Here is an 11,149-nt window from a genome sequence, read left to right as displayed (position 1 = left end):
TGGAGCACCAGGGATCGAAGTTCTGCAGGAAGGCCTGCATCTTTCGAGTTGTTGAGGGAGCCATCTTCTCCTCCGCGGTCCTCCGGTCATCTATCAAGTGTTTCATCTAGTGGGCGATACGGTGTCTTCAGGAACGTAACTTGCCTTTGACACCACTGGACTCTGTTTTTGCAGAACTTACATTGCTGCTCCACCAGGCAGAGTAGAGGAGACAAGGAAAGGGCTGTGCAGGTAGCGATGTCGATGACTTCTGCATGCTCCACAATCGAGTTGACGGGGATGGAGGACAATGCTCTGGCGAGCTGTGACAAGGCTGTTCTGGGCCCTCTTGGGCATCACTGTCCATTTGCTCTGCACCCCCCTTGTGCGTTCTCAGGAACTGGTTGTCCAGGTGAGGGGGACCATTGAGGGGAGCTTCGGGCAGATCCACCACCATAAGCACCGTTGCTATGGCTGGCACGTTTGTCAGCAGAGTGTGCAGATCTGGCACAACTGGGGTTTCAAACACGGTTGCTTCGCTCACAGCCCTCAGGTTATGCACCATTCAATCCAGTCTGGTTCTCCTTTCACAGTCTTCCTCTTGACCGAGAAAAGCTGGGAATGCATGATGATTCCCGTGGGTGAGGCTGCTCAATCTGGCCTTGCTCTTCACAGTGCCATGAATGACTCCCATCTTCTGGCACAGGGCCGGCAGGAAAGCAAGCCATTTTACTGGGGTCCTCTTCATCAGAGATGACGTGCAGCTGAGCTTTCTTGCTCTCGCAGGGGGTCTTTTTACTGGGGCTTCTTCTTTACCAGCCAGCAGCAGTTCCTTTCACCCAGCTTGATCTCAGGTCAGCTTTTGTTAACCAGTTTGAGGAGCTGAGTGGCTGTCCTCTTGTCCAGGGCCTGGATTAGCTTCAGGGAGCACCTTCACAATCTTGTCCAAGATGATCCTCTGGTGCTGGAGCCGGAAACAGTGCAGCAATTTCACTAAGCGGGTGTGGTCCCTCTGGGTTGAGAGTTTTCCTGGCCCATGCTAAAGATCTTAGGCCGTTTCTTGAACAGCAGTTCCACTTAGATCTCCAGTTGGTCAGAGGCAGTTTAGCTCTGGGTGATGAGCAGCGGATGCTGGGCCTTCTGAGCGTCCGGGGTTCCAGACTTGAGTGACACCCATACTAGCGCAACTTGAAGTCTCCCTTGGACCATAGGCTTCCGGGTGTTATGTCCAGCACCTCCTCGGGTAGGCTTGCACCGTTTGTTTGAGGGAAGCTCTTGTAGGGCCACCAGTATGATTGATTCTTCTTGGGTCTAGGGTGGAGAAGAGGTCAAGGTCACATCTTCATGGGACACTTTGGTCACCTTCAGTTCCTGCAGTATGTCTGCGCTTATCAGGTGTGGTGGGCAGGTCTCCACCATAAACTAGAACAGGATGGAGTGTCCAGGCTGTGTCCACATGCTCAGGGGCTTGGAAGCTGGGGAACGTCTGTCTTGACCTGCAGCTCCCATATAAGACACAAAGTGCTCTGATAGTCTGGTGGGGTCAGGGATTTTCACTTCTGACTGCACCAGTGTCCACAAGGAAAGATGTGACAGCCCCCAGTGATTTGAGGTATTGGGTCCGCTGATGGGGTTTCACATGTCAGGGGCGTGATGTCTGGCGGACTTGGTTTGCCTCTGTCCTATGGACAGGGTTCTTCATTGTCTTCTCTGTTTCTTTCTTGGCCTATTCCTCTGCGTGATGACCTGGGCTGCCGGGGTGCTGTGCACTGGTTCCGTAAATGGCCAAGGTTGCCACAGTTGAAACACCTGACAAGTCTCCTGTCCCAGCAAGGTGGTTGCTCCTCCACGTCAGTGGCTACCACAGGAGGGACTGTCCTCCGCACTCCTGGGAGGGACTCAATTCTTCTGGCTACTGTGAGCAGGACATCAACTGCTATTGTCCTGTACTCAGGCCTGGCCACTATCAGCAGTTTCTTGATTGTTCCTCTTAAGGAACTGTCGCACTTAGCGATGCACGAGCGATCCCGACCAGCGATATGACGCGGTCAGGATCGCTGGTGCATTGCTAAGTGGTCGCTAGTGAGCTGCCACACATGCAGATCTCACCAGCGACATCGCAGGGGTCGGGGGTCGCTACTTACCTGTCAGATGAGGCGATCCTGACGTCCTCCCGCGTCCAAGCGTCGCTCGTCTCCACAGCAGGAAGCCCAGCAGGAAGCTGACGATGAGAAACGGTCCAGGACGTTCTCACGCGATCAGCAATAACCAGCGGGGGAGCGGTCGGAGGTAAGTATCAGACATAGCGATATCGCTAGCAATATCGCTGCTGCGTCACAAAAACCAGTGACGTTATAGCGATATTGCTAGCGATATCGCTTAGTGTGACAGGCCCTTAAGTGACTCACTTGGTGAGACTGAATTGCTTTCACAGCTGGAAGCTGATAAGAATGAATGAACAAGGAGAGGACTGTGGGCCCCTTGTGGGCAGGAGCAGTACGAGTTGTCTGGAAGTGATGACTTCTGGGATAAGCAGGGGGATGGGGGTTTACAGAGATCTGGGCGCCATATTTAAAACGAGGTGGAGCTGACATCATCATGTTGGTCACACCACACCAGAATCAGGACACAAGTCTTTGTTACATCAGGCCTCCTGATGAGCCCTAATGGGTGAAATGCGTCGAGGCGCATAATTCTCTGTGGCTGGTGGCTGGTTAACCAGATGAGTATCATCATTCTTGTGGCAGCAATATGCAGCATTCCTTATCATATCTGTTATATGTGGCTGTTTTTCTTTCATGATTATCAGTTGTGGGGTTACACACCGTGTCAGGATATGTTGGTATCTGTGCCACTACAATACAGAGTATAGACTGGATTATAATCTGCAGTAAACCTGCTAATTATATCTATATGTATGCAAACCACATTTTTTTTCTGCCATTAATGTGTTGTATCTCGGGTCCTTTATTGTAGTTTTAAGTTGGTTTAGCATTGGTACTCATCTGTGTCATTAACAATTGGCATTAAAAAGCAGTATCTATTGCAGCAGTTTTTTAACACAGTCTGCATGCTCAGAAACCACTTCCATTTTATACTTCTTATATTTCTCAGCACCATTTTTTCATCTATACCAACTATTAGTTGGCAGTGTAAGCAGTATCTAATTTCTGTAGCAATTTTTGAAATTTAGTCTGCATGCCAAGAGACTACAGTCTATTTTTGCAAACCTAGGGCCCAAACCCCTGGAGTATTGTTATCCTTTGACCACATTGTAAAATTATGTCAATTGTCACCAACTGCCTATTGTGTTCATTTTTATTTTTAAATGGGGTTCTAGGGTCCTCTTAGAGATAGGATCGTCTATGTCTATTGATATGGGTTCCTTTAGGACATCGGGTAGGAGGGTTCCTCAAGTGGCTGCAGGGAATATAGGGCTCCCAGGGTCAGCCATCGAGGAGCGGGGGCGCCACATCGTCCCCCCCCAGGGTGCCAACCTCCGCAGCCAGAGAGGTGACAGCCTAGTTGACGTAAGAGGGACTTCTAGCTTACCCATTTTTAATTGGTAATTTTGGAACGCGGTTTGTTTTTGTTTGTGCACTTTTTTTTGGTGTGAATCATTGCATATGGTTTTTTAATCAATAAAGATAATTTGTAGGGATATATATGATTTAACCATTGGATACCCTTTTTGGATCAATTTTTGATAAATTTTTAGCCTTAAAATGCAGTCTAATCACCACCAGCGCTGCTGCACACACCAAAAATCCTCCCCTTTCACTGCACAGTAACTGTACAGTGAAAAGCGCTATCAGCAGAAGCAATTTTTTTTTCTTCTTCCCTGCCTAACGCTCTCCCTATTCTAAGATCAACAGAAGTAAGATGGCGGTCGGATGTCACGGCCTTTTATAACCACTGTGATGCCACACAAAGCCAGCCAATCACTTCAATGCCCTTCTTCTCAGATGGTGGTGGCTGCTGCCCATGTCATCGCGTTGCCCACAGTGTGCGTCCTCCATCATTGGCTGAGAAAAGGCGCTGGAAGCATTATTTGAAACGCGACTTTGGCACTCGGCTTGGCGACCTCATGGCCGACCTCACGCTATGGTCGAGTTTCGATCGGCGAAACCCTACTTTAGCCAAAGTCGACGATTTTTGAATTTGACCAACCTGTTTCGCTCAACTCTAAATCAAATAAAGAAATAACTGAGGTTTTTCTCTATCTACTATTTTCTCTACTGATGGCACCCAAATGCTACTGATCTTGTCTTCTGTATATTAGCTTGCACACTATTGACATGATTTTTGGCATTGATCTATGTACTGAGAAAGTAACATCAATGTAAACTTTAAGAGTGAATTTATAAAATATTTTAAAGTGGATACAAATCTGAGAATTACAAAATTTAAAAAAATCCATGTTGGAATAATTAATAAAACAATAATATGTGAGTATGTGAACACTTATCATGTACTTTATTAACCAAGCAATGGAGTGAATATTTCTTGAAAGCACCAATGTCCCGATGAAACTGTATAACGCTCAATTTAATTCATGCAGAATTTAACACAACCACTAGTGGGAAAAAATCTATATAACCATAAGTAATGGAACCAATATAATGTGTCCAGTTGCCTGGAAAATATAAAAAAAGAAAAAACCTCAGTTTGTAATGGAGCACTTTGTATAGTAACTAATGCTTAGAAAGTACATACTGGAAAATGCACATTCGAAGGTAATGTACCTGCTTATATTTTCTACATTCATATTATGTTCTAATATCTCTTTTATTTTCATGATTTCTTATCTGCAATTTGCTTACACTCTTGACTGTAGATAGGAAATTCATGGGTATGGACATAAGTGGAACTGAATGAGCCCCATAGCAATATTAGGAATGTCCTCCCCTGAATATGCTGAACTTTTCAGTAAAGCCAATTTCAACATAAACATTTTTATTCCTTGGGATAGATAAAAGTTAAATATTGCACATACATAGTACATACAAAAACCAATGATATTGTTGGTGGTGCCACATGTGCATCAATATTTATTAAATAGAAATTATAGCAAAAGATATAAATACATGGAAGTCACTATCTGGATGTGAGATCAGATGACACAGTACACGTGAAGTATTCAACAAATATTCAGTTAAAATTAGAGATGAGCGACTGCCTTTTTTAGGGTCGAGTCGGGTTTCATGAAACCCGACTTTCGTAATAGTCGGGTCGACCGACTATAGGGAAAAGTCAGCGGCCGGCTGGAACAACAAACCCAATGCAAGTCAATGAGGAAGCAAAGTCGGCAGGGAGTGGAGGACAGTAAACACACCTACAGTGCCCATTTCAATGCCAAAAACATCAATTCTTATTACTGAAGCTTGTCAACCTTAATTTACTTTATAATAATAGTTATGCATGGAAAACTGGGGGTTATTTGGCTAAAGTTGTGGGGGGTAGGGCTGGCTCCAGGTTTTCGTGTGACCTGGGCCAAAGAGTGTCAGTGTGCCGCTTTAACACATACCACAACTCATGATGCTCCGATATGGCACAGAAATATAGGTATAGTACAATGACAAATACTTCACTGCTTACATGACATGACTGATCTATTTTAAATTGTACAATAACTCAAAAAAAGGACAGTATATTACTCCATACAGTATTATGGCCACCACATTGTGCACCAAACAGAATACTGAGCCCCATATATTTTTCCAAACAGAATAATTGGTCACATATAATGTTCCATACAGTATATGATGAGCTCCCCATAATGCTCCAGTATAAGATGGGCCTCATGGATGATGCACCAGTGTATGATGGTCCCTAGTAATGCTCCATATATAATGGGCCCTAATTCTCATGCTCCAGTGTATAATGGGCCCCATAAATGCTGCTCCAGTGTCTGATGTCCCCAATCTGGAATGCTCCAGTATATGATGGGCCTCATGGATGATGCTCCAGTGTATGATGGGCCCTAATAATGCTCCATATATAATGGGCCCCATTTCTAATGCTCCAGTGTATAATGGGCCCCGTAAATGCTGCTCCAGTGTCTGATGTCCCCCATTTTGAATGCTCCAGTATATGATGGGCCCCATTTTTAATTAACCCAGGCATGGTATGCGAAAAGAGCTCCATGGAGTAATCTGAAGTGTATGCTGCCGCATCCTTCACTTTTGGTGTGGGTGAAGGACACAAGGAAAGCGGTTGCTCCTGACCAGAAGCCTGCACTTACGACTCAGTGCTTGCATTTTGTTAAACTTCAGAAGAGGAGGCGATAGAGCTGGAGGCTGTTTCAGCAATGTAAGCTAAAAACAGTTCCTGATGCTCTGGCTTTAAAAGCAGTCTACCTACTCCCAGAAAATGGAGCCTTACATGCCTTCCAGAGCTACACCATGACGCAGGCTCAACACCTCCTGCCTTAGCTGCTATTGTGTTTTTGGCACTACCAGCAGATGCACCACCACCACCATCAGTTTCAGGTGGCCCCCCACGGCCATGTCCGCAACCTCTTCCACCATACTTCCTCATTTTTTGGAAAATGGACCCAAAATACCAGCAGATATATGGTACTGTATCAGAGACGTACAGCTCTATACAGCCTAGGGATAACAGTAAATCTCTGTATATATTTCATGATTCATACACAGACGCTCACAAGCTCAGTATGGATTACCCAATAAAATAAAAAGCTGAAAAAGGGTACAGTATCACCAGATACAAGGTATGTACAGTATAGTATAGTGTAACCATTCTGAATCTCTGTATATATTTCAGGAGGCAGACACAAACGCTCTCATGCCCAGTATGGATTACACGAGAATATGACAAGCTGTAAATGGGTAATGTAACACAAGCATACAGCTGTATACAGTGTTGGGGTAATATTAAAGCTCCTAATATATTGCCGGAGTAACAGACAGACGTTCACAAGCTCATTATGGATTACACCAGAATCTAAATAACTAAAAAGCTTACTGTCTCAGAATAGTACAGCTGTATACAGTGTTGGCCAAATTTGAAATCTCGGTATATATTTCCGGAGTCACCCTCAGATGCTCACTCAGTCTAGGTTTGACCATAATAAAAAATGTTGTAAAAAAGGTACTGGATAACAAGATAGCAAGTATATATATTATAGGGTACAATTGAAATCTCCGTATACATAGTCCCGTAGTCGCTGTCAGATGCTTACTCAGTATTGATTTGACCGTAATACTAAATGTCGAACAAAGGTACAGTATAACAAGATGCAAGCTGTATCGAGTAAAGGGTAAAAATTGGTATTATCTCCGATTCACCGTATATATAGAAGGCGTAAACCACACACGCTCACTCGCTATGGATGATACCGTAATACAAAATTTTGAACAAAAGTACTGTATCAGCACATTGCAGGTGTATCCATTCTAGGGGTAATTGTAAATTTCCATCTATACTTCCAGCGTCACACACAGACACTCACAGGCTCACTAAGTATTACACCAGAATTTATAAAGTAGAAAAAGGGAAAGGTGGTCGACGAGTACAACAGTATACAGTGTTGTGGTACTTAGTATATATTTCAATCTCAGTAAGCAAGTCCAGACTCTCCAATACTGGAAAGTACATGGATTCAAGTACAAACGGAAAGTTGAGTGTTAGCAGAAATTTGGGAATTATCGCGGGAAAACCTGCCGGTAGATGTTGTAGAGGCGATGCAGACCCTCCATTACTGTGTCTGTGGAGACAGCGAGTACAGTTCTTTGAGAAGAAAGGATTGCTTTATCGCAGTAGCATGTATCACATCACTGTTACTCGTCTCCATCAAATTGTGATCACAGGGAGAGATGTAGACATTTCCCTCACTGCCTATCATGATGTGTCTGGTCATTTTGGAGCGCAAAAGACAGAAGCCACAGGCCGTAGGTGATTCTTTTAGATCGGCATGAGAGGAGACATTGAAAAATTGATGGCAGGAATGTCACACGTCTGTGACTATCACAACTGTGAAAGGTGAGCATAAAGCACAACTGCATCCGCTTGTAAGTTTACGTCCATTACAAATGGTAGCTATTGATCATCTGAAGGTAGAGGCCAGCAGGACAGGCCCTAGCTACATCTTAAGCATCATCGATCAATACACTAAATTTCTAGTGGCCATCCCTGTGAAGGATTTAACTGGCCAGACTACACAGCGGTGGAGCAGGGAGAGGTAAGTATTGCAACTTGCAAGTGCAGTGGCCATGACCAAGCAGGGGGGGCACACTCGTGGTCGATGGTGCTGGCACAGGGCCCCTCATTGTACGCTGGTGTGTACGACGGTGAATGGGCCCCCCACTGTCAGAGACACTGTATTGTACTATGAGGGGCCCTGTGCCAGTGCCGTCGGCCATCATTGGGCCCATCCACCTGTTCAGAGCAACGGCACTTGCCCGGGTGCGTCAGGAGTTGACCCCAGCCATTGGGGGAGGGATGGGCAGCCCATTTAGCTGCTGCAAATGGCGGAATTGGGCAAGTCCGAGGAAGAGGAGGACAAAAGCGAGGCAGTTTTCTGGGAACCTATGTGTCATCAGGGGAAGGTGGGACAAAATCCTTTGAAACCCATGCATGATTCATTTTAATGAACGTTAGATCATCAACATTTTGGGTCGACAGACGGGTCCTTTTTTCTGTCAGGATTGATCCAGCAGCACTGAAGACTCCTTCAGATAACACACTAGCAGCAGGGCAAGCGAGCTCCTGTAAGGCATATTGTGCCAATTCAGGCCTGGTGTCCAGTTTGGAGGCCCAATAGTCAAAGGGGAATGACCTGTTAGGGAGAACATTGATATGGGAGGAGAAGTAGTTTGCAACCATAGTTGACAACTGCTGTCTCCTGTCACTTTTAATCGATGCAGTATTAGCAGTCATGTGAGAGGTATTTGAGAAATCATTCCACAACATAGTCATTAAACCCCTGTCTCTAACGTCACTTCGGCTGTGTGCACCTCGAACACCTCTTCCATTCTGCCCACAACGGCTCGTGGGAGAACCAGCACCGCTGCTGTGTGCTGGGAATGCCTCAAACAAATGGTTTACCAGAGTTGCTTGTTTGTTAGCCAAATGTCACGTGGACCCGTCCTGTGTGACACGAACAGCTGGCCGGTAACCAGAACAACAGGACGCGGCACGTGATACTGTCCTGTGTGACATGGCTCGCAGGCTGGTAACTAAAACAACAAGACAAAGGGAAGGGAAACAGTTACAATGGTGGGCCCTGTGATAGGGAAAGGGGACGTGGAGACCTCCTGCACTCCCCTCAGTCAGTGTCCCTAACGCGCCTAACGTTCCCTATGCCGGTTCCGCCCCAGGCGCCGATCAGGAACCTGTCGCCCAAGCACACCCTACACCTATCCCTTGCTAGGGAACTGGGTGGTGCTGGCACTGGCCCCACCGCTGTACTAATACACACAAGGAAAAACACAAACAGGGAGACATAATTTAGCTTTATTCTGTTGCACAAGCTCCTGGCAACAGAGTCCACCACCAGCATGCAGCTCTCCTCCTGAATCGCTGCCACCAAGCTCTGTCAGAGCTGCAAGGAAATCCCATATGACTCCTATCACACCAGGCTAAGACAGTGCTGCAAGGAACGCTCTCCAGCTCCTTCCTCCACCAAGGATGGTTGAAATGAACACTATCACCAACACTGATTGCAACACCTGTAACTCTTTTATAGCAGAGCCAGCAATCACACCTGCATTATAATCATGTGCACTTAATTAAAGAAACTAGAGTGCAATGACGCTCATCACCACCGGGGGGTAAACTTAGAACAAACGACACCACAGTTCAATAATCCTAATGGCCACCGGGGGCAAAAACCATCCTTAAGCACAGCTTCGGAAAAAAAAAAGGTTACCTGTGCTTTTTATATGTCCTGATCCAACATGGATCATGATAGTATCCTCCCCTTAATGAGGCGCCTCTGGACCATCAAGACCGCTCCCCATCAGGGTACCACCTACAGCGGGGACGCCCAGACCCAGAGTTCACCCCAACAACTACCAGCATGTCAGGTTGATGAGAAACGAGCCCGCTGGTATTGGCAACGTATTTTCTGGAGGCAACACACATCTATGAAGCGCTAACCTGGGGAATGGGTTGTGTATGTGTATGTTTGGTATGAGCTGGTAGGACTCCACAACACACTTCCACTGGATGTTTTTTGGTGGCCACCCATACACGCTCATTCACACACAGGTCCGGACCTGAACGTTTATTGCCACTCGTTTGTTTGTCACCAATTGGAGAACTCTTTCTGGGATTGACAACAGAGGCGTCCCCCTGTGTCACCACACTCACACCCCCGCACCTCACCAAGGGGTACACCACCCTCCAACCCCTTCCACCACGAGGTCTGCGCCTCCCAGGGTTGGCCAATGGCGAGGGTTGAGACTTGCCCCTACTCTCCTGCAGCACATCTGCTGCCCTCACCAGAGAGGAAGAGGTTTGTTGAAGAGAGACGGCAGAGACAGTAGTTCCTAGGCAGCAACCCTCACACGAGTGCCCCCAGCTGAGCACTTCCCTCACCCACCAATCTATTACCGGGTTGTGTCTCTTCAGCCAAGGGAGGCCTAAAACAATAGGTACTGGAATTCCCTCCAAGACGTAGCATGACAAGGACTCCTCATGATGTCCTATATGCAGCTCGATATTCTCTACGACCTCGGTCATGCTCCCCTGGCTCAGTGGAACAGAGTTTATGGCCCAGACACTTATAGGCTTAGCTAGCGTCCTACACCTCAGACCATGAGTCTGGACAAAGTGAGCATCTACCAGACTGACTCCTGCTCCGCTGTCCAAAAACATCGGTATCACCTCCGGTACCCCGCCAGCCAAGACCTCTGCTGACATGGTACTTTGGAAGGGCAAAATGGAGGAAATGCATACTCCCTGGTCGCCTCCCTCCAAGTGACCAGGGGAATGCGGCTTCTCAGATGGCACAGATAATTTGGCGCACAATGGGCAAGCCTTCAGGGCATGACCAGTCTGCCCACCGTACAAACATGCCGACACCACTCCCCGAACCGTAGGCAGCTCTGAAAACAAGCTAGCTCCTCCTACTTGCATGGGTTCGTCAGGAGACTTGGCATGAACTGGGCAGGCTCTCATAAAATGGCCAGGCTTCCCACAGGAA

The sequence above is a fragment of the Dendrobates tinctorius genome, unplaced genomic scaffold, assembly GCF_039654945.1.
Source record: "Dendrobates tinctorius isolate UK_male_01 unplaced genomic scaffold, ASM3965494v1 ptg000133l, whole genome shotgun sequence".
NCBI classification, from domain to species: domain Eukaryota; kingdom Metazoa; phylum Chordata; class Amphibia; order Anura; family Dendrobatidae; genus Dendrobates; species Dendrobates tinctorius.
The sequence above is the reverse complement of the archived record's forward strand: the minus strand, read 5'-3'. Positions refer to the sequence as shown.